Source organism: Enhydra lutris, unplaced genomic scaffold (assembly GCF_002288905.1).
Source record: "Enhydra lutris kenyoni isolate GAN:26980312 unplaced genomic scaffold, ASM228890v2 scaffoldscaffold7, whole genome shotgun sequence".
Classification (NCBI taxonomy): domain Eukaryota; kingdom Metazoa; phylum Chordata; class Mammalia; order Carnivora; family Mustelidae; genus Enhydra; species Enhydra lutris.
Window position 1 is genome coordinate 25645890 of NW_019154091.1, and position 25686 is coordinate 25671575.

General features: G+C 41.0%; 1 pseudogene; it reads left to right on the forward strand.

The window, feature by feature from the left end:
* Positions 1–13217, forward strand: part of LOC111142342 — a 28582-nt pseudogene extending 15365 nt beyond the window's left edge.
* Positions 13218–25686: the final 12469 nt, after the last annotated feature.

Consider the following 25686-nt stretch of genomic DNA (forward strand, 5'->3'; position numbering starts at 1 on the left):
GCATTCTGAAGGCGTGCTGAGTTTGTTTAAAACTACAATCACAACCTGAATGTCGGACTGTGGCTGTGGATAATTCTTCGGATTGTGTTAGGGCTCCTCCACCACTTATTGTAAACTCTACCTTTCTGGAGCAGACATTTAGCTCGCATCTGCTTCAGTGTAAATGAGTCTGTCAAATTCATCACAATTGGGGCGCCTGGGTGGCTCAGTGGGTTAAGCCTCTGCCTTCTGCTCAGGTCATGATCCCAGGGTCCTGGGATCAAGCCCCACCTTGGGCTCTCTCTCTGCTCAGCAGGGAGCCTGCTTCCCCCACTCTCTCTGCCTGCCTCTCTGCCTATAAATAAATAAAATCTTAAAAAAAAAAATTCATCACAACTTTCCTACTTGTATGAGTTTGGTCTACTTCCTTGAAGCAAGCCAAGCAAATTCTCTAAATACCAAACATAGGATGGGGATTCCAAGGGGGCACTGGGTCATTGTTCCCCTCTATGGTGCTTTTCCACCCCCATCCCAGCTAATGGTGGAAGATGTTCAGATAACTGCTTAAGACAACATGCCAGTGGATACTGCCAGATCGTCTGTGATGCCAGTTCAACTGCTAAGTTTTGTCAGAAAATCAATTCTTACTCTGTATTCTCAGCCCCTCAGCTGCATTCTCCTGACCTGATTATCTTGCTTTCTTCTGCCAATGGATTTGCATCATTTTTTATATGCCTCGTTTGACTGCCCTGTCTCCAGCCTGTTGAGACTGTCTGTGGGTGGTTTCCCTGTAGCGAGATGACAAGGGCAAAGGTCAGAAGCTTCCATGATTCATTTCCTCTTTGCTGCATGCAGTGGATGGTTTTCTGGGTGAGTCACTCAGATGCCAAACACAGGAAGGATTTTCTTCACATGCAGGCCCCCAGGCTCCGCTATGCCCTGAATCGGAGCAACTGCGTTCTTAATAACTCCTTAAAAATTTTTTTTTTTTCCTGCTGATTTCATAAGCCCATTTGTATCCCCTTTCTTTGTGTCTGATGACTCTGACTTGTGAATACTGCCTACCCCTTGGAGAACTTTCTGGTATCTTGTGGAGCCTCACTGAATTCTAACTCTAGAATAATTGGACTTTAAAAAAATCTATCCCAAACATACTCTAGTACTAAAACTGTCTGTGGTAAGTCATCTATTCTGGAGTGTTAATGGCAGTCTCCTTGTGACTCCTCAAAAATCCACCCTCCTCTTTCTCTTCCAGAAAACAGCCTATGGGAGGAAAATGGATGTCAGCTGAGGAAGATGATGAAATTACCTAGTGCTAAGCTCTGCGGTAAACTGGTTTTTTTCCCCCTTAATGATGGGAGGGATATTATTTTCCTTCTTTTTTTAACCTTTTAAAAATTATGAAACAGAATATGCAAACAGAAAACATAAACGTATAGTATAATGAATAATTATAAAATGAACACCCCTCAATCAAGAAATGGACCATGGTAAGCCCAGAAGCCCCTCCTTTGTTTACCTTCTAGACCATACCCCGCCCCCTTATAGGTAAAGCTATTGTGACTTTTGTGGTAATCACTTCCTTGCTTTTCTTCCCGCCTATGTTTGCAAGGTCACTATTTTCTAAGGTCAAATCTCTTCTATCTTCTGCTGGTGGCACTCTATAATTCATCTGTATTAAATAATGACCATGGGATGATACTGGGCTACAGCTGTGTACATGTTCTGTTCTCTCCCTCACCCCCAAATTCTGCAGAACTGCTCATCTGTGTTTACTGTGTCGTGAACTATCAATATTCCTACTACGACACGTTTACAGTAAAGACAGTGAAAAGGTGAAACAGCATGATATTTTCAGTGGTCTCTCTTCTGTGTTTTGGGTTTCCTGAGTTGCAAGTAAAATTAAACAATTTTGTAATTGGAGTAGGAACACTCCTCTTCTCTCCATACTCCACCCCCCATAACTTTCCTGAGAAATAGCCTGGCAAGGTCTAAAATCTACAGAACTTGGGCATGAAAAGGACCCATTTACTGGCCCTGAATTCTCCCCCGCGTTGCCTACTCCTTTGAGAACATGCGTGCCATTTAGAATATTTCATCACACTCTCCATTGCAATTCCACATAAGGATTCTTTGACCTTCTTTGGTCTGTCATAGTTTCTGCTGAACTAGGAAAAAAAGAGAAGTGGGAATGGGACTTAAAACCTAATTCTTAACCATTTTTACTTCCTGTTTTCCTTTTCTTCCTTGATCTGCTCAGACAGGTTTGTGGACACGGGAAGGAAAATCAACATTTGTTGCACCCCTAATTTTGAATCCATTATCTTATTAAATGTTAATAACACTATGGGATAATAATGATGATGATTACTGTTTAACCTATTGACCCCCTTCACCTAGGGGTACCAGGCATCAAGTCACAAAGGTGGCCAGACGTGTGATGTCAGAAAGCACAGTAGGGACCAGGAGCCTGTGGTCAGCACCCTAAGCGCAGTGGGAGAGAAGCCAATCAGAAGACGGTGAAGACTACATGGCGTCCAATGGCCCCAGACACATCCCCTGCGCTGTAGTGCGACTCGCTGTGTCATGCTGTTTGCTGCCCGTTCAGCCTGGACCTGATCCAAGGGGTGGTTCAGCAGCACCACCAGGACTTCACGTGTTGCCTGTAAGGCAGTTCCCCAGTGTGGCTCCTGTAGCTGGCGTTTCCCCATGAAAGGAGAGTAGGTTAAATGCTTGTGAGAAACAGTCTGGTCAGTCAGGGAGCAGGTGTTGGGAAAACAAACAAGGCAGGATTTAATTTTGGAGTATGTCTGGAGGTGGTATTAATGGAGCATGTTGAAGTTATTTTCAGAGGTGCTTATGAATTGTTCAAATCCATGTCCTTAACTTTGGGAGGGAGTAACATCTGAGTCACACTAAATGTGGAACCTGAACATGGCCCAGAGCCTGTCACAGATGCCATTGACCTTGGGCCAATGGTTTTCATTCATCCCACGAGGTTTGTTGCCTGGTGTTAAAGGGTATTTTTTCTGAAGAGGAAGCTGGAGAGAGAACAGTGGTAGCAGCTTCCCCCTCTACATTACTCTGGGACCTTTTAACCCATGTGAGATGAGGAACAATTTTTCACCTTCACCCTGGCCTGGTTCTACTCTGTAACTCCTTTGGAGTGATTATATTGTTGCTATCTTTTAATGAAATGCTTTTCCTTCTTTTGTAATGCATATGTTGAATGATTTGTTCATTCTTGATTCATTCATTTAATCAGCAAATATTCTGGGACTCAGAGCCTGAGCCTGGGTGGCTCAGTCGGTTAAGGTCTGCCTTCTGCTCAGGTAATGCTTCCAGGGTCCTGGGATCAAATCCCTCGTCGGGCTCCTTGCTCAGTGGGGAGCCTGCTTCTCCCTCTGCCTTCTTCTCCCCCTGCTTGTGTGCACACTCTCTCTGGCATATCAATCAATCAATCAATCAATCAATCTTTAAAAAAAAAATCAACATTTTTTTGAACTCACACTAAGTGACCTGCACTGTCTCAGACCCTGGTGATATACAAATGAACGATACACCCAAACAGCACAATTTATTTCACTTAAAAAAAGTTTTCATTTCTTTCAATAAAATTTAAAAACACAATTATGTAATTACAAGAAAAAAGTTGCTTATCTTTGTAATCCGAAGGAATGATAAAAAAAATCCAAAACAAAACAAAAAACCCCACAATACCACATGTAACACTCAGATGCAGGGAAATCATGAGAGTTTTACTAGGAGATGGAAACACTAGCCTGACAAGAAAATAGCCAGATGTGTCATTTTCCTTGCTTTTTCTCATTTCTGTTTCTACTCTGGCCAAAAATTCTTACATTATGCTTTTGTGAAAGTCCCTTTTTCAAGTCATTGTAGGAGCATTATTGATTTGTTCCCTGACTTAGTGGGAGTTACCAAATTTTTCCATATATCTAAGACAGGTTAGTGTCACACAATGTTAGAGTTGGACAGACCTTCAATGTGTATCCACGAGGAACAGTATTCCAGATGGGGATGTGATTTGCCCAATATTGGTGGCCGATTAGTAGCAGCTGTCCTGTGCCTCCCGCTCCCCAGTGGAATTCCTGCCTGATTTGTCTTCCTGACATCTGTTCCACAACCGACAACACTTCACTGTGCCACTGGCTCCTGTTTGTATCTGACACACATATTCATGTGCTGATTGTACTGACATTATGGCGAATATACATTCAGAGTCTACTGGATGCTAAGTAATAAGCTGAGGGCTTTATATGCATGACATTATTAATCTTTACAAAGACCTTTTTTTAAAATTTTTTTTTTAAAGATTTTATTTATTTATTTGACAGAGAGAGATCACAAGCAGTCAGAGAGGCAGGCAGAGAGAGAGGAGGAAGCAGGCTCCCCGCCGAGCAGAGAGCCCGATGCGGGGCTCGATCCCAGGACCCCGAGATCATGACCTGAGCTGAAGGCAGCGGCTTAACCCACTGAGCCACCCAGGCGCCCCTTTACAAAGACCTTTTTAAAAAAAAAGATTTATTTATTTGAGAGAGAGGGAGAGAGGAGACACAAATGGAGGCGGGGCCAGAGGGAGAGGAAGAGAAATCCCCAAGCAGACTCCCTTCCAAGCGCAGAACTGGGTGTGGGGCCCAACCCCAGGACCCCGAGATCACAACCTAAGCGAAATCAAGAATTGGACATTCAACCGACTGAGCCACCCAGGCACCCATCTTTACAACAACCTTTGAAGAACAGTACGATTATTATTATTTTCATCTTACAGATGAGGAAAAAGAGTTAGAAAGGCCAAGCCAATGGTTCCCTTACCAACTTTAAAAAAAAAAAAAAATTAGGTTATCTTGAAAAACAAAATAATGATAGCATTAGATTAAAGCCAGAGGAAAATATCCATGAGTCCATAATAATATTGAAAAATAATTGAATAATTGAATAATTGAGGAAAAGGAACAATTCTTCCTTACAGAGGATTCCAATTAGTAGAAAGGATGAGGGAAAAGGAAAATCACCATTAGAACACTATAGTAATAATTGTGGCAGGTATTGGTGCATGGAAGTTGGAGAACAGTATTTGCAGTTTCAAAGTACCTCCCTCAAGATATTTACTAATTTAAAAAGGAAAACTAGGGGAGTCTTGGTGTCTCAGTCAGTTAAGTGTCTGACTCTAGATCTCGGCTTAGGTCTTGATCTCACTTTGAAATGCATAAAAAGAGCTAAATCAAAGTGTAAATGCAAGGCCCATTTTAATGTGTGTATCTTCTTTTATATTTGCCACAGCTCATCTTTCCGGTTGCTTCAGGGTCTGGCAAGTAGAAGTTCCCAGGCTGGAATTTCCCACATTTGGGGAACTGGTTGCCAAAGAGGTGTGATAGGGAGATTGTCAAAAGGGCTCAGAGCCCACATCCTCTTCCTCTTCGTGACTTTTTGCATCAGGCAGCATAGTGGCCCCCAGAAATGTAAAGGTGAATGTGGTGCAGTCCCCGCCTTTAAGTAACTCCTGGCTTAGTTTGGATGCGGACCCATGCATGATTCGAACTGGGGATTGAACAAATCTGGGCAAAAAGGAGGGGAGCATTGCTATTGGAACAAAAAATAAATGTCACCATTTTCACACGTGGGGACCTTGACATAATTTACCGAGGTATGATGGCTCTATTCTTAGAAATTGGAATTGAACTCCTCCTTTGGACAGTGGACCTCCTCTCCTCCAAGAATGGGGCTTTGGTCTGGAAATTTAGAGAGATTTTGCTCTGAAAATCAAGTTATGGGAATTGGGGACAGTTACTCAGTGGTTCAAAGACAACTGTAAACAAGCAGGAATGTGGAAGTGGGGTGCAGCCTGTGCCCCAGGTTTCCCCAGATATATCAGAGGAAGGAGGAGCTTGGAAGGGTTAGGGTGGGCACGTGCTTTGCTGAGTATGGAGTGGAGAAGTGCGATAATAACAATACACTGCAGTGGGGTCTGGTGCTGGTTGTAATGGGACCACAGAGGAGAGGATGTGGCTCATTGATGGGGCGAGGACAAGGGGCTAGAGGAATGAAAACCTCACAGGGTACACTATATGTGAAATTAAAATATGAGTAAGAGCTCATCAAATGTTTGAGGTTAAAAGAGCTTTCTAGAAAGAGGGCTCATACAACATTAGTGAGTAACAGTCCCACCTCCCAGGACCTTTTGAAATTTTTTTGAGTGAGATATGGTGTCAGTATAGGGCTTCTGCCAAAATACAGATAAGTTTCCTGGGAGGGTATTATGATTATGTAACAGCGAGTGAGTTTTGTTAAAGGAAAAGAAAAAACTAGGGCACTCAGCTCTGGCAGGTCAGGGGCTATCCCTACTTCTAACCCTATTAGGGGGTGAAATGGGGGTCCTGGGCATCCAGGGAGATACAGAACAGTTGCGTTTGTCTAAGTGCATGCGCGCGTGTGTGTTGTGGGACACAGGTTCCAAACATTTCCTCGTGAACCATGCTGGCTTTGACAAAATGGCTGTTCCCTCGTTTAGATGGGATATGACTAACCCTTCAAACCATTACTCTGTTTGAAATGAACAGCATGCAGAATAAAAAATGTGATGGTAATAATGAAATGGCTAGTGGTTTTTGAGAATTCATTGCATACTTTACATGTAGTTTCTTATTTCAAACTTCCTGCCATCTGGTAAAGTAGATACTATCATTAGCATCTTCACTTTGCAGAGGAAGGGACAGAGAAGGGGTGAACTAACATGGACATGGTCAAAGAGCCATCAGGGGGCAGATCCTAAGTCCCAGAGCAGCCTCTTAACCACTAGCTGTGCTGCATTGCTGCTGCTGAAAGATTCAAGCCAAGACTTGAGCATCGGCTTAGTGATCACATGTACACCAAATGCCTTCTGTGAGTTTCCCTTCATGGCATTTTGGGTGAGACAATACTGTGCTGGACTATCCTGTGCAGGAGCCGTTACAAGTCCTGTACCCCAACCACCAGGTACTCCTCAGTCGCTGTGACCACAACATGTCTACTCATGTCCATTCCCCCATGCCCTATTGCTAAGAATGATGGTAGGCTCACAAGGCAGGACCTGAGCGAATTAAACCTGAAAATCCGACCATGGGCAAGAGCTTGGGATAACTTGGTGACTCTGGGCAAGCTCTTCAAGTTCCCCAAGCCCCAGTTTTCCTCCAGGATAATAAGATTGGTTCTGCAGATCCCACAGGACTGTGGTGAGGAACCTCTAATATCAAGGGTGCTTCAAAATAATTAAAGTAGAATGTTGTGCAATTTAAAAAGACAAATAAGGAGGAGGTGTTGCCCACTCACAGCTTGGCAAGTTGAGTGGGGTGCTAACCAACCCTTTTAACCAATGGAGTGATACAGAGCTTTGCTCTACTCAGTGTGGTCCCTGGGCAAGAATCTCATCCCTGGGTTGTTAAAAATATAGAATCTCAGCCCTCATCCCAACCCCACTGAATCAGAATTTATCTTGTAACAGGATCCCCAGGTAGTTTGGACGCACGTGAAAGTTTGAAGAGCTCTGGCTGTAGAGCACACAGGAGGGAACGAGAAAGTCTGTGCACTGCAGTGATCGGGGATGTCTTCCAGAGAAGGGAATGCCAGGCTTTGAAACAACAAGTGGGCTTCCAACAGGCACGGAGAATAGAGAGTAAATAAGAGCCTGCTACGTAGGAGCATAGAATTTCTCTCCGTGTAACTGTTTCTTTCTTTGAGACATCGCAGCTCCAAAATGAATGACAATTTATGTGTAATCAGGAAACAAGAGGGTCTTTGAGTATCAAGGTTCATGTTTGATAATGTCAACTAGTTCAACAAACATTATTGGACATCAATTGTTGATTATCCTTCAACACATATGTGCTCCTTCTGTGAAGAAAGAGTGCACGAAACAGGTGTGTTCTTTCCCTAAGTTCTGAACCCATAAAAGCCCAGGTTAGAATCCTGGAAAAACCATATTCCATATGTCTAAATGTGGGAAATTTTTAAGCCTTGCCATTCCTCAGTTTCCAAATATGTAAATGAGATCATGATGGTACCCATTTCATTGGGTTATGAGAAGCTTACATGAATAATATGTTTAGAGCACTGGACATAGTAATAGGAACATAGAACAAGTTTATTGGCACTTTCTGTAATTAGTGGTTAGTGTGGGCAGAGTAATTGGAAATTTTGGAACAGGTTTAACACTTCTAAAGACCTTTTAAGATTCCTGGATGGCCAAATCACCTGTGTTTCTTACTACCTGACTACAGACAACACTGAACAAGAGGGTAGCTAACATTCCCCATGGTACACAGTTATAAGCTTGTCCAAAGACTTCCATCTTTTGCTATTTCATCCAGGCTCATTCCTAGTTCACTGTGTGACCATGAACCAGTCACTTCACTCCCAGACCTCAGGATCCTCATACAGATAATGGTGATAACCATTATACCTGCACATAGGGTTGTTATCAGGATTAAATAAATTACTATAAGTGAAATGCTTAGAACAGTGCCTGATTCATTTTAGGCAATTGATAAATCCTAGCTATTATCATTATCATCACTCTTCTTTCTGTTACTTTCCTTAATTAAAGAACTCTCTGGGGGCACCTGAGTGGCTCAGTCGGTTGAGCGTCCAACTAGTGATTTCAGCTCAGGTTATGAACTCCTGGGTCATAGGATGGAGTCCCAAGTCAGGCTCTGTGCTCAGAGGGGAGTCTGCTTGAAGATTTTCTCCCTCTGCCCCTCCCCACACTTTCCTTTTCTCTTTCTCTCTAACATAAATAAATAAAAATCTTAAAAAAAAAAAGAACTCTGAAAATTAAGCACAGTATAGGGTATCACTCACCATTCTCAAGGTTGGTTCTAACATATAGTGTCCTTTATGCTCAAATCCTTGGCTCTGCCACTGCTCTTGTTTGAGAGGAACTTGATTTGTTTGGTCATTAGGCCACACAGAGTATTCTTAGTCCATACGTGCCATGTGAGCAGAAAGAGAAATATGATATACAAGCTTAAAATAGGCTATCTGTTAAGAATTCCCTTGCCATCGCCACCCCCAAGCCCTGTCACACACACACTCTCTCCAATTTGAGAAAGTAGACATTCATTTTCAAGTCTGTGTCCTTATCATTGGTAATTTCTTTAAAGGGGACAGACAGACTGAGTGTGTCTTAAAGATGCAGAACATGGCAGCTGCTCTAAACCTGAGCAGCCACATCTTGTATTTTCTGTCCTGCTATGTTGGGTAGTTCATCATCTTACCTTTTTCGTTCGCTTTTCATCATTACACAATGTATTATTTCACTCTGAGGAGAAAATGGAACACCTGTTGTAACTCTTTGAGGATTTTGTTCTGTGTTTTCTTGTAAAACCAAATCAGAAACCCCCACTGGCAAAACCAGCTGTGCCTCATATTTAAACACAAACTATAAAGTGTCAAGGGAAAGAAAAAGTGAGTTAGCCAATGAAAACAGAATGCAGGGGGCCAGAAGTGGTTTTCAAGATTTATGAGCTGAAAGCAAGTCACACTTTAATGAATATTAAGTGAAACCCATCTTATTTGTGGAAGACAGGCTATATTTTCCTACGGACTCTTATATAGTATGCCTCTTTTTTGAAACTTGAGTTGTCTCCTTAAAATGATATGCATGTCAGAATGTTACAATAAATATTCTGAAAACTAGAAAAATAATTGATGGTTTGGTACCATGGAAATTATATATTTCTCCTCTAAAATATGTCAGATTTTTATCTACTGGTATGTGTGGTGAGTGAAGTGTAAGGACATAAAGTAGGGTCTTATATTTCAACTTGTTACCCTTGGTTTGAGGCTCTTGTAATTTTGAAAATGAGGCCCAAATTTGGTATAGGGAGTAAGATGTGGACAGGGTCTGTCTTCAGTGTTTTTCTCCCTTATGTTCCAAATTCTCCTTCAATTCTGGCCGCCACAAGGAACTCTACCCCCATTTCCCTACTACTCCCACCCTCAAATGGCACCAGGAAAAGATGGACTCTTAGTGTGAATACGGCCTTTTAGAAGAGTATTTACATTTAAAACATCTTCACTAAGGGTGGAAGGAAACACTGATGCATCTGGGGTATGTAAGGAATTACTACGGTTTTGTGGGGGAGTTTCCCATCCTAGGGGCACCTGTCAAATTATAGTCTCTATGTTCCTAATGATGTGCAGTGCAGAGGCCCTAGAGGAAGAGATAGTAGTTAGCTTCTCAGTGTTTCTAAAATCACACTAAAATACTAAGTAGGAGCCTCCCTGTCTGGCCTGGCTGGGGATGGGAGAGACGGATACAGAAACAATATTAGAAGTGAGGCAACCCAGCCTGACAAAGAAATTAACTGAATTATCTGCTAGAAATGTCTTCCATCAGGCAGGATGGACCCTTGTGCTAGAAAAGGAGGGTGGTCAACTGTGAGTGGTTGACACTTACAGATCTTGACTTTTTCCACTGTACTCAAATTGAGTAGAGCTTGAACGTTTTTCCTTTGAAGAGCTTGAACTCCCTTCTAGGAGTTCTTCCTTTAGCTTATGAAGGGTGATGATTTGGAACCTCAGGCTATCTCTAGGTAAGTCAAATTATGAGTCCTTTTCCAGGTTAGTGTATATTCTACAATGCCAGGACACCTCTTTAGCCTCTACTTTGGGAGACAGTACATTTAGTGGTTAAGAAACAGGATTTGGTGGGGCGCCTGGGTGGCTCAGTTGGTTAAGCGTCTGGTCTGCCTTCGGCTCAGGTCATGATCCCAGGTCCTGGTACTAAGCCCTACATTGGGCTCTCTGCTCAGAGGAGAGCCTGCTTCTCCCTCTCCCTCTGCCTGCTGCTCTGCCTACTTGTGCTCTCCATCTCTCTGTCAAATAAATAAATAACATCTTAAAAAGAAAAAAGAATCAGGACTTGGTGTCAGACTGAAGACAAATCCCTCTAGGGCAGGAACGGCATCTACCTCATTTGTTGATATACCTGGTTCTGCCTGACACAGAGTATATACTCAATAACTATCTGTTGAATGTTGAGGGAATGAATAGATGCATATATGAATGAATAACCTGTTTGCAGTCCCAGAGCTGCAATATTCTAGCTTTACAGCCTTGGGCAGGCTACCCAAACTTGGTCTCAATTTTCTCATTTGCAAAACTGGAAAAATAACACTTACTTTATAGTTGGAAGAAATAAAAATCTAATGTATTGATAGCCCTTAGCACAATGCTTTCATAAAGATAAGCTTTCATTATAATGGTAGCAGAAGCAATAATATTAATAGCTTTCATATTCACAGTATGGGGTTGTTCTTCCACGGGGGAGTAAGTAAAATACCAGGTATAGATTCCTGTGGCAGTCCTGAGAGGAAGGACAGAGGAGAACTGCACTGCAGTGGAGTCTTGAAGTATTTTAAAAGGTTTAGGTGAGAGACCATACATGCCTTGGCAAAGATGGTAGAAAAGGCTGGGTTGGGTCTTAGAAAAACTGGCTCAGTTTGAAAGGAAGGTTGGTTTTTAGGAAGTCATTAATTGTGTCTAGCCTCAAAGTTCAGGCCATTTCCACCACATTGGGCCACATACGACTACCTATATAAAGAAGAGGGGGGCTAGACCCAAGAATACAGGTGTGTATGTGTGTGTGCATGCGCGAAAGACCTGGTTGGTAATGAAGACAAAGTCATGGGGGGAGTTAGTGGGAATAAAGGAAGGATGTGTGTTAATTAAAATAAATTCCTGGGGCACCTGGATGGCTCAGTTGGTTGAACGTGTGACTCTTGGTTTCGGCCAGTTCAAGATCTCATGGGTCATGGAATCAAGTCCCACATTGGGCTCTGCGCTCAGTGGGGAGTGTGCCTGAGATTCCCTCCGCCCCACCCCTTATTGGTACTCACATGTGCACTCTCTCAAATAAATAAATCAGTCTTTAAAAAAAGTCAGTTCATGCTATTTTTCCATTCTGGCTGGGACTGGACTTACCTGTGATCTTACCTGTCAGAAGCATGGTTGATATGCTGACACACTGGGTTCTCTAACAATTATGTGCACTCATTATTTCTGGTGAAAAATGATGTTTGTTAGCATGTGACCCTATGTTACTTTTACAGCCAGTTTTCAAGGCCTTTGCTATTTTACAAAGCACTTGCTAAAAGGGAATCTATAAAAGGCACAAAGAAGAACCAATAGAGAAAGCTGGAGCTGTGATGTATCTTACTAGTCTGGGTACACCAGGCTTCGGACTAGGTATTTTATATACATTATGTCTAATTTTTACAATCCTTCTCTCCATTTTATAGATGGCAAAACTGAGACAGACGTTGAGTAACTTGGTGAGTATGTTGTGAAGTCAGGATTCAAACTCAGGTCTATCTGAATTCCAAAGCAATGCTCTTTCCAGTACTCCCTAATATGTGCAAGGATGCAAAGTTAAGCAAGGTCCTCACCCTCTGCCTTCTCTTATCCGCAGTTCTCTTTCATTATGTGAGTGGGCTCAATGATAGGAATAGATATGCTGATGAAAAATAATCACTTGCTATTCCAGGGACAATACCTATGCATGTATGTACATATGTATGTATGTATTTATTTATTTATTTTTTAAAAAGTAGTCTCCACACTGGGTGTGAAGCCAACACGGGCTTGAACTCACGACCCCAAGGTCAAGACCTGAGCCAAGATCAAGAGTCGGATGTTCAATCCACGGAGCCACCCAGGTGCACCAGATAATGCCTATATCTCAATAAGAACTGTGGACATTGAGTCCTTAATATGTGCCCATCAGTCTGCTAAGAGCGTCATGTTCACGATCTCATCTAATTGTCATTAGCCCGTGAGCTGAGCACAGTGCCTGCCGTGGGTTGGGATGAGTAGCGGCACCTTCCAGCTCTCTGCTGCGACTCACCGGGGTGGGCTCTGCGACGCTGGCTTCCCCGCGAGAAGTCGTACGAAAATTACATGGCGCACTCGTGTTAGGGACGGTCACAGCCCTCTCGGCCGGACCACAAACAGCTGATGCAGGCCCTTTCCCCTCCAAGCAACGAGCGGGTTGTGAGTGCAGATCTAGCCGTCCTCTCTCATCCGCAGTTTCGCTTTCCACGGTGTCAAGCGCAGGCGGGAAGCCGCCCATCGTCCTTCTGACGAATCATCAGCAGGTCAGCAGTAGCTTGCGGGACGCCGCGACGCCTACGTCATTCACCGAGCTGCGCCTCGCGGGTGTTAGCATCTCACATCCTGAGTAGACGGGTGAGTACAGTACAGTAAGATATTTTGAGAGAGAGAGAGAAGGAGAGAGAGACCTTATTCACATAACGTTTATTACGGTATAAATGCCTCTCAGTGAGCCAACTGGATGGCTCTGATTCAAACCCAAAGATGTCTGCTCTCAGAGGCCAGATGCCTGACAGGGAGGCCTATAGCTGATAATCTCCACCAGACGGTAAATTCTTTGAGGAGTATTGAGTTTGGTCACCTTCATGACATAACGACACACGTCGGTACAGAGCAGGGATTCCGTAACTCTGGTTACTGAGCACTGCCATGGAGAGGTGATGGCTTAGGGTGACTCGATGGAGTAAGACGTAAGGTACAGGCTCCGTGCTTTTTAATCGACCTGCATTGAAGCCAGGGTTAGGTTTCTATTCTAGATCCGACCTCTGTGTGCTCCTGTTGGCCAGTCGTCTTCAGTTATTGTGGTTGTTTCACGCCTACCTTTCCCAGCAGTTTACAGCCTTAGCATTCTGGTCACATTTCACTTTTAGGTAAGCCTCCCTGCTCAGACCTCTTCCCTGTGGGAATAAGGTTTGATTTCCACTATTTCCAGTCAGAATTCCTTACTTGGCCATTGCTGAGCTGCAAGGATCTGACCGCGGTGGAGGAGACATTGTTTTTCAGAAAAGGACAGGGCTCAAAGCTCTTGATTGGTCTCAGGGCCCCCCTCTCTTTAGCGCAGTTTTCATTAGAGAGATCCGGGCTGGTTCTCAGGAGCTTCCTGTGGGCCAGCTGCTCTGCTGAGGTTGGCAGGTACCAGGTGTGCCGGACAAACAGACTCACCTCAGAGGCCTGGGCCCTTTGAAGTGCCGCAAGAATGTCACACTTCAAAGAAACCTCACTGCAGCTGTCACCTGGCTATCTAGTGGAGGTCAGGGAGTTAATATGCAACCACAGACCCAGTCTGCCCACCTCTGACCCACACCTGGGAAGCCGAAGCACATTTTCCTCCAATGCAGGGGATTTGAAAGCATTGCTCCTAATTTATCTCAGCATTGTTCCTACTTTATCTCAGCAAGAGCTCAGTGCCCCGAGTTTTTAGATAAAAATCCATTGTGCATGTCCGTTCAACAATAAAATAAGTAGAGGAACTGCATCTTTTTCTTTTCTGAATAGGAATTATTTTGTAATGAAGTAAGTATTTGCAATTACTACTAGCAGGAGTTTAATTATGGGACTAATTTGTGAAAAAAAATTCCCGAGGCTTCCTGCAAATGTGGCATCTTTTATCTGAGGATCACAATGCACTGTATGCAAATTAATGAATGCTCCTGGGCTTGGTGTGCATTCAGTTACTGTTTTAAATTTTCCTTGGGCATCCAGTACTCTGGGGCTGAGGTGAGAGGCTAAAGTTTATTTATAAATTGCAGCACCATGGGTGCAGATTAGATCTAAAAAAGGACTTCCTGGTTGTGATGTTACTAAACGCTGGCCTGAATCACTGTGTCAGTTTTTAAAGACTTGCATCATGAGGACTTCCTGCCACTTCCATGGTGCCCTTTTACCAACAAACCAAATGCTCCTCCAGTAGAATAAGCTGAGTCTTTGACTTAAGCATGAATAGTAAAATATCAAAGGAAATAAAAAGAGGATTGTAGTTGGTGACATAGGAAAACCCCAATTCTGGACTCTGTGAAGACCAGGGCAGCAAGGTGTTGATGCATCAATTAACGTCATAAAGAACACATTTTTCATGGAGTAGCTTTTGTTGCTGTTCTCACCTTGCAAATTCAGACTGTAGCTCCCTTCCCCTCTACCTTTATGAACACAGTCCATTAAAGATTATAGGTTCTGTGTTTTTAAGAAATAGGATGGACAAATATCTGCATATGTGTGTTTAGGGTAGAGTTTCATTTCAGATTTCTGTCCAGTGTCTGACAGATAAGCCAGCCCCGCTGTTCTAATATTCCTTCTGACCTTGGTTTATATAGGCTTCGTGTTTCTTCCACCTACTTTGCTTGGGAAGGGAGAGGAAAGATTTGGGAACACAACAGGCTCTTTTTAAACAGTTTCCAACTACTCTGAGGGTGGAAACTAGGTAACCTCTCACTGTTCCCCAATCTCCTTCTGCCTGTGTTTTATGATTAATTAGAATCATCAAGTTTCTCTCTCCCAGTGTCTTACAACTTATTAGAACCATCGGATGTTTCTGTAGCTTTGGCGCTAACCTTTGTAGATAGTTTTCTTCTATCCTTAGGAGTCAGTGTCCCTAGACTTGTATCCAGCTGAAGCAGGGTGACTGGAAGAGTTGAAGATAAAGGTTTCTAGGATTGGGCTGCTTAGTTCAAAATGTGGTCATATCATGTACTAGTCATGGGAACCTGAGCAAATTTCTTGATCTCTCTTCCTCAGTTTCCTCATCTGTCAAATGGGTATGGTAATAATCCCCGCCTTACTGAAAACATGGGAGGGTTTGCATGCAAAACACTTCATAAGCACATAATAAGCACTCGAGAATGCTGTGATAATAATAATCATTATTGTTAATTAATTAGACTCCAAAAATATTAGTGTGAGTCTTCTAAGGGAAGACTCATGCTTATATCTCTTCCTAGATCCAAAGCACCTTCAGTTATTATAGTGTTTCTTCAGTTGTGGGTTGGATCTTATTAATGGTTCATGGAATCAATTTAGTTCGGTCTCAATTAGCCTGAGAAGAAAGGAAGAAGAGCAGTAGACAGGTGGGTATTAAGGATAGTATTGTTTTATAAAACTTTCATTTCTATTATACATGTACACTTATATGTTATATATGTTTACTTAACATACTTAGATATGTATATTTACATTTATACCCACAGGAGGAGTATTGAACGCGATGTAAAATATCTTACTTCAACTGTAGTCAAAAAAGTGAAAACCATGAGGCTAAAATATACAACGTGAAAAGAAATGCTTGTTGCAACCCTATGAGTCCTCTATGTCATGGGTTATATACTGAGCTTTTTCAAGATAGTAGGGTGTTTTAGAAATAGGATTAGGAAAGTCATAAGTACAGCCAGTGAGGGAAGAAAGGAATCATTTGAATGACTTACAGGGCAAAGAGGGAAAAAACCATTACATATGTAGTATGTACATTATAAAAGTTCATTCTTTGCAAAGTAGATAAACGCAAAGGGTTAATGTCTTTAGTGCATAAAGAATGCTGGCAAAGTATTCACAAAAGAATATAGCAAATAAGCATATAAAAATATCTTTGTCCTTGGGACGCCTGGGTGGCTCAGTGGGTTAGGCCGCTGCCTTCGGCTCAGGTCATGATCCCGGCGTCCTGGGATCGAGTCCCACATCGGGCTCCTTGCTCAGCAGGGAGCCTGCTTCTCCCTCTGCCTCTGCCTGCCACTCTATCTGCTTGTGCTCACTCTCGCGCTCTCTCTCTCTCTCTATGACAAATAAATAAATAAAATCTTTAAAAAAAAATATCTTTGTCCTCATTAGTAATGAAGGAATACAAAGGAAAACAGTAAAATTGTTTTCTCACAAATCAAATCAATTTTGTTTTATGGTATTACCAAATGTAGAAAGAGTTGTAGAGAAGTAAATACCTCCATACAGGACTAGTGAGAATAAAGATGGGTAAAACTTCTTTGAGGGAGGAATTTGGTATTTTCATTTCAAAGGTCATTAAGATTGTATATACCTTTTGAGTTGACAACTCTACTTGAAAGAGTCTATCCTAAGGCCATAATAAACCAAGTGAACAAACATTTGCCAACCGGATGTTCATTGCAGGAATGTTATTGTAAAACACTGGAAGATAAAACATTCAAAAAAAGATGGTTGATAGACTTTGGTATGCCGATAGAACTGAATAAAAGATAGTCATTAAAAATGATGCCATGGACAAACCATAAGTGACTTTTAATCTCACAAAAGAAACTGAGGGTTGCTGGGGGAGGGGGGCTGGGAAAAAGGGGGTGGGGTTATGGACATTGGGGAGGGTATGTGCTATGGTGAGTGCTGTGAAGTGTGTAAACCTGGTGATTCACAGACCTGTACCCTGGGGATAAAAATATATTATATGTTTATAAAAAATAAAAAATTAAAAAAAAATGATGCCATGGTTGGCTTCTGGAGTAATTCCTTTTTGTGTGGGGACTGGTGGCCACAGGCAAATCCCACCTTGAAAGGAGACTTTCTTTCATTGGACACCAGACTTCTCTGAAATTATTAAAGACTTAGACCTTAAGTTTTGCAGTTTTTCCAACGTGTACCAGATTGAATGTAGGCATCAGTGCTAAGATAAATAACAAGAATGTGATTGACTTTTAGTAACATATAATGTGGAAGAAAAATTGCAGGTTACTTATGCATGGGCCAGATAGCCCAAACTTGCCCTGATGTTCCCTGTAAGAGCCCTGACCACACCCAGTTCCCCTTTGGCCTCCCTCCCAGGAGCCTGATGCAAGTGTCAAGTATTCTGGACTGTGTGTTATTACACCCACTGATGGAACTGCTGTCCCTCCCCTGCCTGACCCAGGAGAAGACAGGGCTATAAACTAGGGCCTTTAGTGCTTGCCACTCTCACGGTGCTGCCTACCTGCCTCCTTGTGGTCAGCTGGGAGCTGTGGTAGCTGTAGCACTTACTCTCCCAGCTAGCAGACTTGGGGAAGCCTTTAGTCTTCCTTTTTGTTTTCCTCCTGTCTACTGAGGCTAGCCCATTGGCTAGGATTTGTAAAACAATGCTCCTAGCTCTACTTTTGAAATGTAGAAATTAGCCGTTAATCAGAGGGTAACCTGTAGAATGATGGCTAATAATATGGCAGGTGAAAAAAGCAGTTATGATATAATATAATGTACAGTATACTACCATTTTAGGAAAAATAGTGTGAATTTATACATGCTAAAAATAGGTCTAAAGGGAGAATATAATATTGGTATTATATATTATATATTTTGTTATATATAATGCACATTAATTTTATGTAATTATATATATAAGTTTATGGGAAGTATATACACCATAAAATTAACAATTTTTTTTTGTTTGGGAGGATTCAGGTGATTTCTCCTTTCAGTTTTTTCTCCTTTTGTAATTTTTCTCTAATAAGCAAATATTACCTTAATAAGGAAGACAAGCCTTTTTGTCATTGCTGTAGTCTTATTCACTGATGCGTGGACCCTATAATGATATCTATTGGAAAGCAGCCTCTCAGTAAACATCATTGATCGAGGAATGTCTGGAAATGCTGAGTGTCATTGCTTCTATTGGGAATGGAGAGCAGTAAAGAAAGCTTTTGATTCATTGTTCCCATCACTTTCTTCAAATAGCCTCAGCTTTTTAGGTTCACCAGTTAGAGTTTGGTTGGTATGTGTTCAAAAACATAACTTCCTTTCTGCTACAAAATCACTCATGGCTTTGGGCTCCCTGGTGTATGCTCTTTCTTCCCGTGCAGAGGGTTCCTGCCTGCTGACCCCAGAGGTCTGGCTACTGTACCCCAGTTAACCTGCCAGCTGAGGTTACCTGATGGGGGTCAAATGACCTGCAGGGGTGAGATGATGACGAGCTTGGTCCTTGGTGTTCAACTCAAATTGAAGAGAAATGACACAGTGACTACAGTGTTCTTGTTTCTTGTCCTTCTTCATGGGGTTGATGTGAAGCATAAATTAACTGAAGCGCAGGTATGGGGATAGGAATGTGGTGCACGATCAGCACATGGAAGTTCCCTGTCCATGGCCCTCTCCCTCTTCACGGACTTCTACACTGGAGGTTTTCCTTTGGAGGCTCGGGGAGCTAATTATTTCAAGCTGGTGTGGGAATTTAGCTCCGGAGATTGACTGGTAGATCAAAACTGGGATTGTTCTGACCAAAAGGAGCACGGCTCTGTACCTCATTAAGTGTCTTTTTGATATTTTGTCTTTCTCTTTCTGGCTGCTCTTCTGCTCACACCCCTTTTGGAGTCTGTGCTGATGAATCTAAAGTTTTCACGGTACCGCGGGGTTTGTGGGAACTGAATCCACTTCTTCAAGATCTAACATAAAAATAAGTCCTGGCCTCATGCCTAAAAGAAGTCACTGGGAACCCAGTCAGAGCCGGGCAGCGAGCCCAGGCCCAGGCTAATGAGACATTTACATTCTAGGCCTTCCCTTTCACTTTGGTCTTCGTGGGATGCATTGTGAGTGTGTACAGCGGGCGGAGGCCCTCCGTGCTTCCGAGTTTGGGGCCTTGCACTCCTGCAGCAGAGCAGGAGCGTTAGGAAAACACAAACAAATGCAATACATTTAACAAATGACAAATCCTTAGCTGAGAGCAAGTACTTGTTTTTTTTTTAACTATTTATTTTTCATTTAAATTCTCTTCTGAGTCTTCTTATCTTCCATCCATGTTGAACCTGTTCGTTGCTACAGTCTAATCATTTACTCTGACAGGAGGTCAAAATGGACAAAGGGAAAATGTAATCTTATTTCTTTCAGTATTTGTGGGAACACCGGACCCTTGGATCAATATTTGTTGGGGTTTTAGGAATCTACCAGGTTCAGGAATATTTAAAAAGCACCTAGAAGAGAATTTGGAATTGGAAAATAAGACCTAGGAGGAAGTGGAAGGCACAGTGATCATTTTGTTTGGAGAATAGCATTGGCTTTCTCATAGTCAGATGGTCACTAGTAGACCATAAAGACAAGAGGGAAAGTACTTAGGTTTAACTTAGGTTAAAAGAAGTATTTTTCTCTCAGGTAATGGATGCTAGTATGATAAAGTTTGGTAAATTTTTTTTTTTTTTTCCAAAAATAGGGAAGCTAGTTGTGCAATTTGTGCCAGAAGAGGACCCAAAGGCTTTGCCGGTAAACTTGCAGGCTTTTTCTAGGATGGGGAGAGACCAAAGGGAGGCAGACACAGTGACTCCTGAGTTAAAGAATCATTGTTTCAAGTCAGGGGTGAGAAGAAAGGAAGTTAAAGTTCGTTTCCAGAAATTGCAGGTTCTCAGATTTGGGAATTGCTTTTCAATAATGGCTCTTTGTGTAGTACATTTTGATTTGTTTTAAGCACAATTTCAGAGGTGTCAAGAAAAATAATCCCAAACATGAAAGTAAAGGAAAAAGAGGACAGGGTGTTGTATCAGTATCACATTTGGAGAAATATTTAAAATGCCACCAAGGATTATATAATTATTCATGGAAAAATACCTTTTGTTTGACATATTGTTTATCACCAACAAAGCCTAGACTCTGTGAGGTTACATGATGATTTATAGATTTATGTCTCGTAGAAAAGATAACCCCAAAGATTATGTTTTCATTGTCCTGTAGGACATTAACCGATTTTGTATTTAACCTAGCACCTTTATTCCTACATTCTCTTTTACAAATTTGTATAAATTTGTACAAATTTTTACAGATTTGTCTCCAGGTCCCCAAATGCCCTTGGAAGCAGCTTCCATTCTGCAGGCTCCCCCATTAACAAGTTGAATATGAGTTAACATGTGTTCGTTCGTTTGTGTGAGTCATGTTTTAGCTATTTAAGAATCAGGGCGCCTGGGTGGCTCAGTGAGTTAAGTGTCAGACTCTCAATTTCAGTGCAGGTCATGATCTCAGGGTCGTGAGGTTGAGCCCATCGAGATGGGGCCCCACCTCGGCCTGTGTGTGGAGTCTGCTTAAGATTCTCTCTCTCAAACAGAGGGGTGATGAAGGGGAGGGGGGTGGGAGGGATGGAGTGGCTGGGTGATGGTCATTGGGGAGGGTATGTGCTATGGTGAGTACTGTGAATTGTGTAAGACAGATGAATCACAGACCCGTACCCTTGAAGCAAATAATACATTATATGTTAATAAAAAGAAGATCCTTTCTCTCCCTCTTTCTCTGTCTCTTCCCACCCCCTCTAAAAAAAAATTAAAAAAATTTTTAACAATTTAAAAAATCACGCTTTGACAGTAGAATTTAATTTCTTACTGTTTTCTGAGTAAGGGTTCTCATTATAACTTCTCTTCTCTTTGATTAGTGAGGAATGGGGTCATGATTTTATTAACATATATTTTTGTGGAAGCCGCGTGTATAATTCCACCTGTATTCTTCCAAAGTGTTTTTAAGCCTCTGACAAAACTAGTTCCTGATTTAAATCAGTGTGAAAATCTGTCCTTGTTCTTAAAGGAAGTTAGGGTGAATGAGACTTCTTTATAGCATTCCAGGAATTTTATCTAAATAGAAAAATCCGTGTTTAATGTAGTTCAGTACTGTCAATGAACAGCTCTTGTATACATACAGTTTTTGTTGACTACTCTGTTAAAATTTAGACCTACCCGTGTGAATGGTTTTGGGGTAAAAAAACTGAATTGGTTTCCTAGAAAACCAGCTCTTTAAAAAAGAAAATACACTGAATCATAAACAGTCAGAATTGTTTGTTCATTGCCTGAATGAATTTGACTCCTTGTCCTTAAATAATGAGCCACTTGAATTTAGCTGCTTTTTGGTGCAATACAGTTGCCTCTTTGAAATTTTGGAGCTGCAGAATGATCTCAAATAGTCTTAACTGGTTACAAAGAAAAACAGGCAAGAGAAACTGTGCCACTGTAAAAGCAAACAGATAAACATATCTGGGACTGTAGCAATTCTATCTGTCTCTTTCATTCAGACAGGTAAGATCCTTTTATAGAAATAAATACCTGATACCCAGAAAGGAAATACTTGTTATATGGACCTATCTGGCAGCTGGAAATAAAACTCATGACAAAGGAACTCCAGATGTTTATCATAGTGTTTCAATATTTAAAATCAGAATAGAAGTACCAGTTATCTATAGACATAGATTTCTTTTAGGATACTCTTTCTGTAGTTAAGTACTTAAATTCTTGCATAAAGTTGTGTATAAATGGACTGTCATGAAATTTTTTTCTTATTGACAGCAGTGGGTAATGACAGAAAATAACAAGATGATTTTGTTTGTTTTAGAAAGCAGTATTCATCAATTCTGCTCTCCCGTCTGTTTCATAAATATGGTTTGGCCATTGTTTAAAATTGGGGTAAGCTTATATTCCTCATTGTACTAGTTCCTTTAGCAGCTTATTTCCAAATGGAGTATCAATATTTGACAGGAGGGAATGCTTAATTTTCTTATGTCAATATATTAAAAATCTAAGAGCAAGAAGGAAATTCTATACTTCCGTGATTGATAATTTAGAAGTAGTTAAAGAATCAAGATATGATTTTTTAAACACAATTTACTAACCGATGTGTCAGTTACTGATATTTTAAAGGCTGATATTCTTGATATGGCATATTTGCAGGCATCTAAGTTACAATAATTAAACATGGACAAACATAAACTCAGATTTACAAAACTGTTTTTAACTGTTGTTAAAAGCTCCCTGAAGATAAAGATGTTTATTATTTGTTTCCCTTTTGACTAGTAAGGCATTATAAATAAATGTGATGAAAAGCTTTGATTTTTTTTTTTTGAGGAAACTTTGTTCTTAATAAAATGTTTTGAAATAAAAAAAATTGTGATTTGAAATTGTTGAAATCAGTTTCTAGAACTACCTCTATCCTTAGGCTGTCAATGTTTTCTTGGTCTTCAGTTGTTTGTATGTATGTTTTTATTTTTTTGGCTATCAGTTATCAAAACAATTGATAATGGATGACTGCTGTCTTCTCTACCAGCCTTCAGAGCTGTTTATATCAATATGAAGTTTCCACTAATTCTCTAGTTCTGCAGGTCTTAGTTAATGTTGGCTTATCTTAAACAAGCAATGTTTACATAATTCTTTACTGAGGCTTCTCATCCAGCTTTGATTAATTTGGCAAAAATAGAAATGATGATCCGAGAAGTACTGACCCCTAGATACAAAATAGTTGGTCCAGTTGTTTTAAATTTTTTTTTTTTGACAACTACTATTTAAAAAGAACCAATTATAGTTAAAAAAAAAAAAAAAAAGAGAGAACCAATTATAACAGCAATATATTCTCCTGGCTGGATAAACAGAAAAGAATACTCATAGGGGCTCAAAGTTAATTCGCAAGAACTTCTAGGAGGGGATGTCTGTTGCAGTAAAAAACAAACTGATAGGTATTCTTAAAATCTTTCCCCCCAGATTCTTTCTTTTTTTTAAATTAATAAAATGATGTTCAGATGGGTTAAATTGGTAATGGGGATTAAAGAGTACAGTGATCATGATGAAAAAAATAAAATAAAATACAGAATAAAATGATAATTGTAAATAGAAGAATAATGATAGAGATAAACCATAGTTCTCATTCTTTCAGAAATTTTGGCATTTTGTTCATGTAATGGCATATGACCTATAAGTGGTACCTTTAAAAAATAAATCAACTGACTGCATTTTCCTGTGGATAGGCAGAAGAAACTTAGAGCATTTTTTACTAAATGAAAAAAAAAATAACTTTTCCTTGAAATCGTTCTTTCACATTGTACACAAATTATTTAAAGATAACTTTCCCACGATACAACCAGCCAGCTTAATTCCTCTAAGACATAGGAATGACTTAAGACTTTTTAGTTTTCCTCAGAAAAGCAATTTTAGCAAGTACTGTGTCTGGAACTTGATGAATCTAATGTAATCATAGTTATCCTGAAGCAACAATCCCCATGACCAGAAATTGCTTAAAATATGAAAGAATATAGTAGCCCTCAAAGGAAATAACATTGCTCAAAGCATTTGCAGAGTGGTCTGGACATTTCAGGAATTTTCAGCCTTTGGGATTTAACAGGTGGAACACAGAATAGTTTGTGTTGCTTGGTCTTTGTATACAGTAGAGGGGTTTGCAGTTCACTGCTAGCGCATACAGAATTGGTCAGAGACAAACCTGTGAGGCAAAGTTTGTTCCCATGCTTGTCCTGATTGGCAAGCATCTCAGATGATCTCATGGGCTCTGGAGTCAGATGGCCTGAGTTCAAATGCTGACTCTACACTTGCTAGCGCTATGACTTGGGGTAAATTGCTTAAGCACTCTGTGTCTCAGTAAACCCATGTGTAAAATATAGATATCAGTGGAACCTACTGTCATGTGAATATATTCACTTAACGTGCATACAGAACTTAGAACAACTGTCTGGTTCTGGGTAAACGTTTGATAAACGTTAGCTGTTTATTTTCATAATTCTGCCTCTGGTATCCTAGGACTCCCTTTTTATTTCAGTTGTTCCTATGAATTTGCTTTTCTTTTTCTTTTTATATTTTAATGCAAGGCTGGAACTCACCACCCTGAAATCAAGACATGAGCTGAGATCAAGAGTTGGATGCTCAACTGATTGAGCCACTCACACACCCCCTTCCCCAAATTTGCTTTAAAGTGTATAATGTTTTGTGTGTATAGTAATCACCTATCTAGTTTTAATAGTACATTAAGAAAAGTTAATGAGTGAGTCAGGAAAAATTCTAGGAATGGAGAAGCCTTTCCAGTCCTCAGATATATATAATACCCAAGTACTGTTTACTGCGGGCTCACAAGTTACCAGGTAAGTTACCAGATAAGCAAAGTGAAGGATTTTTCCTATTCCAAAACAGGAAGGAAAATTCCTGTTTTGAGAGCAAAGGCTAGAGTTTTCCTTGTGATGCAGGAGGATTAATCGATAAAATGCTAAAAGAGAAAATGTCCCGTTCTTAAGTGACAGGGGTTTGTTTCTTTATGAGACAGACCTAAGGCTTTCCAAGCCCTTTGTATACCCAATCAAAACTACCTCTTTTTCTTGTATATCCCCTTTACTCTTACTCATCTTTTAGGTCTCAGCTTGGACATTATGTCCTCTGAGAAGACTTCCTTCCCTCCTAGAGTTCCCATAAGAAACTTTCCCACCTTCTACATCCTAATTATAGCACTTAGCATGCTGCATTGGAACCAACAGTCAACCTGTTGTCTCTCCTGTTAGATTGTAGATCCATGAGAACAGAAACATTCTCTGTTTCACTTATTGTTGTAAACTTGGCCACTAGTACAGTGCTTAGTACATGGTAGATGCTCAGTGAAATTTTGTTCTTTTACGTAGGGCATCCCAAGACCTTTAAACTTTGGTGCTGGGGGCTGTCAGTTTTGAGCATTAGTAAATGTGGGCACTGGAGGGGTTGGCTTGCTGGGCATACTCTCACATGCAGCGTATACAGGAAAATGAATGAGGCCCCTGGGATTCCCCAGACAATAGGCATGTGCTTTAGCTTCTTCTTACTTGCTTTCTTAACTCCATGCTTCACTCTTCAGTTAGAATCTTTAACTCCTGAACAATGAATTGCCCCTGAAAACCTATTTCCTGGGGCTGGACAAGACTTGCAGTAGGCATTGGGATGGGGAAGAGGCCAGTCACTTTCCTGTTCACTTTCTGACCATCCCAAAATACAACTATATTTGGGCAGACCTCCCATCTGTGGCTGTCCAGGTAGCTTGTTTGCATTTCCATTTTCTGGCCTTGGGCTGCTCTGAGACTTCCTCTAAAGGTTTATGAGTATCTTTCCTGGATAACTTAGGGTTAAACTTCCTTTTGGGGGAGATAAATCTTACCTG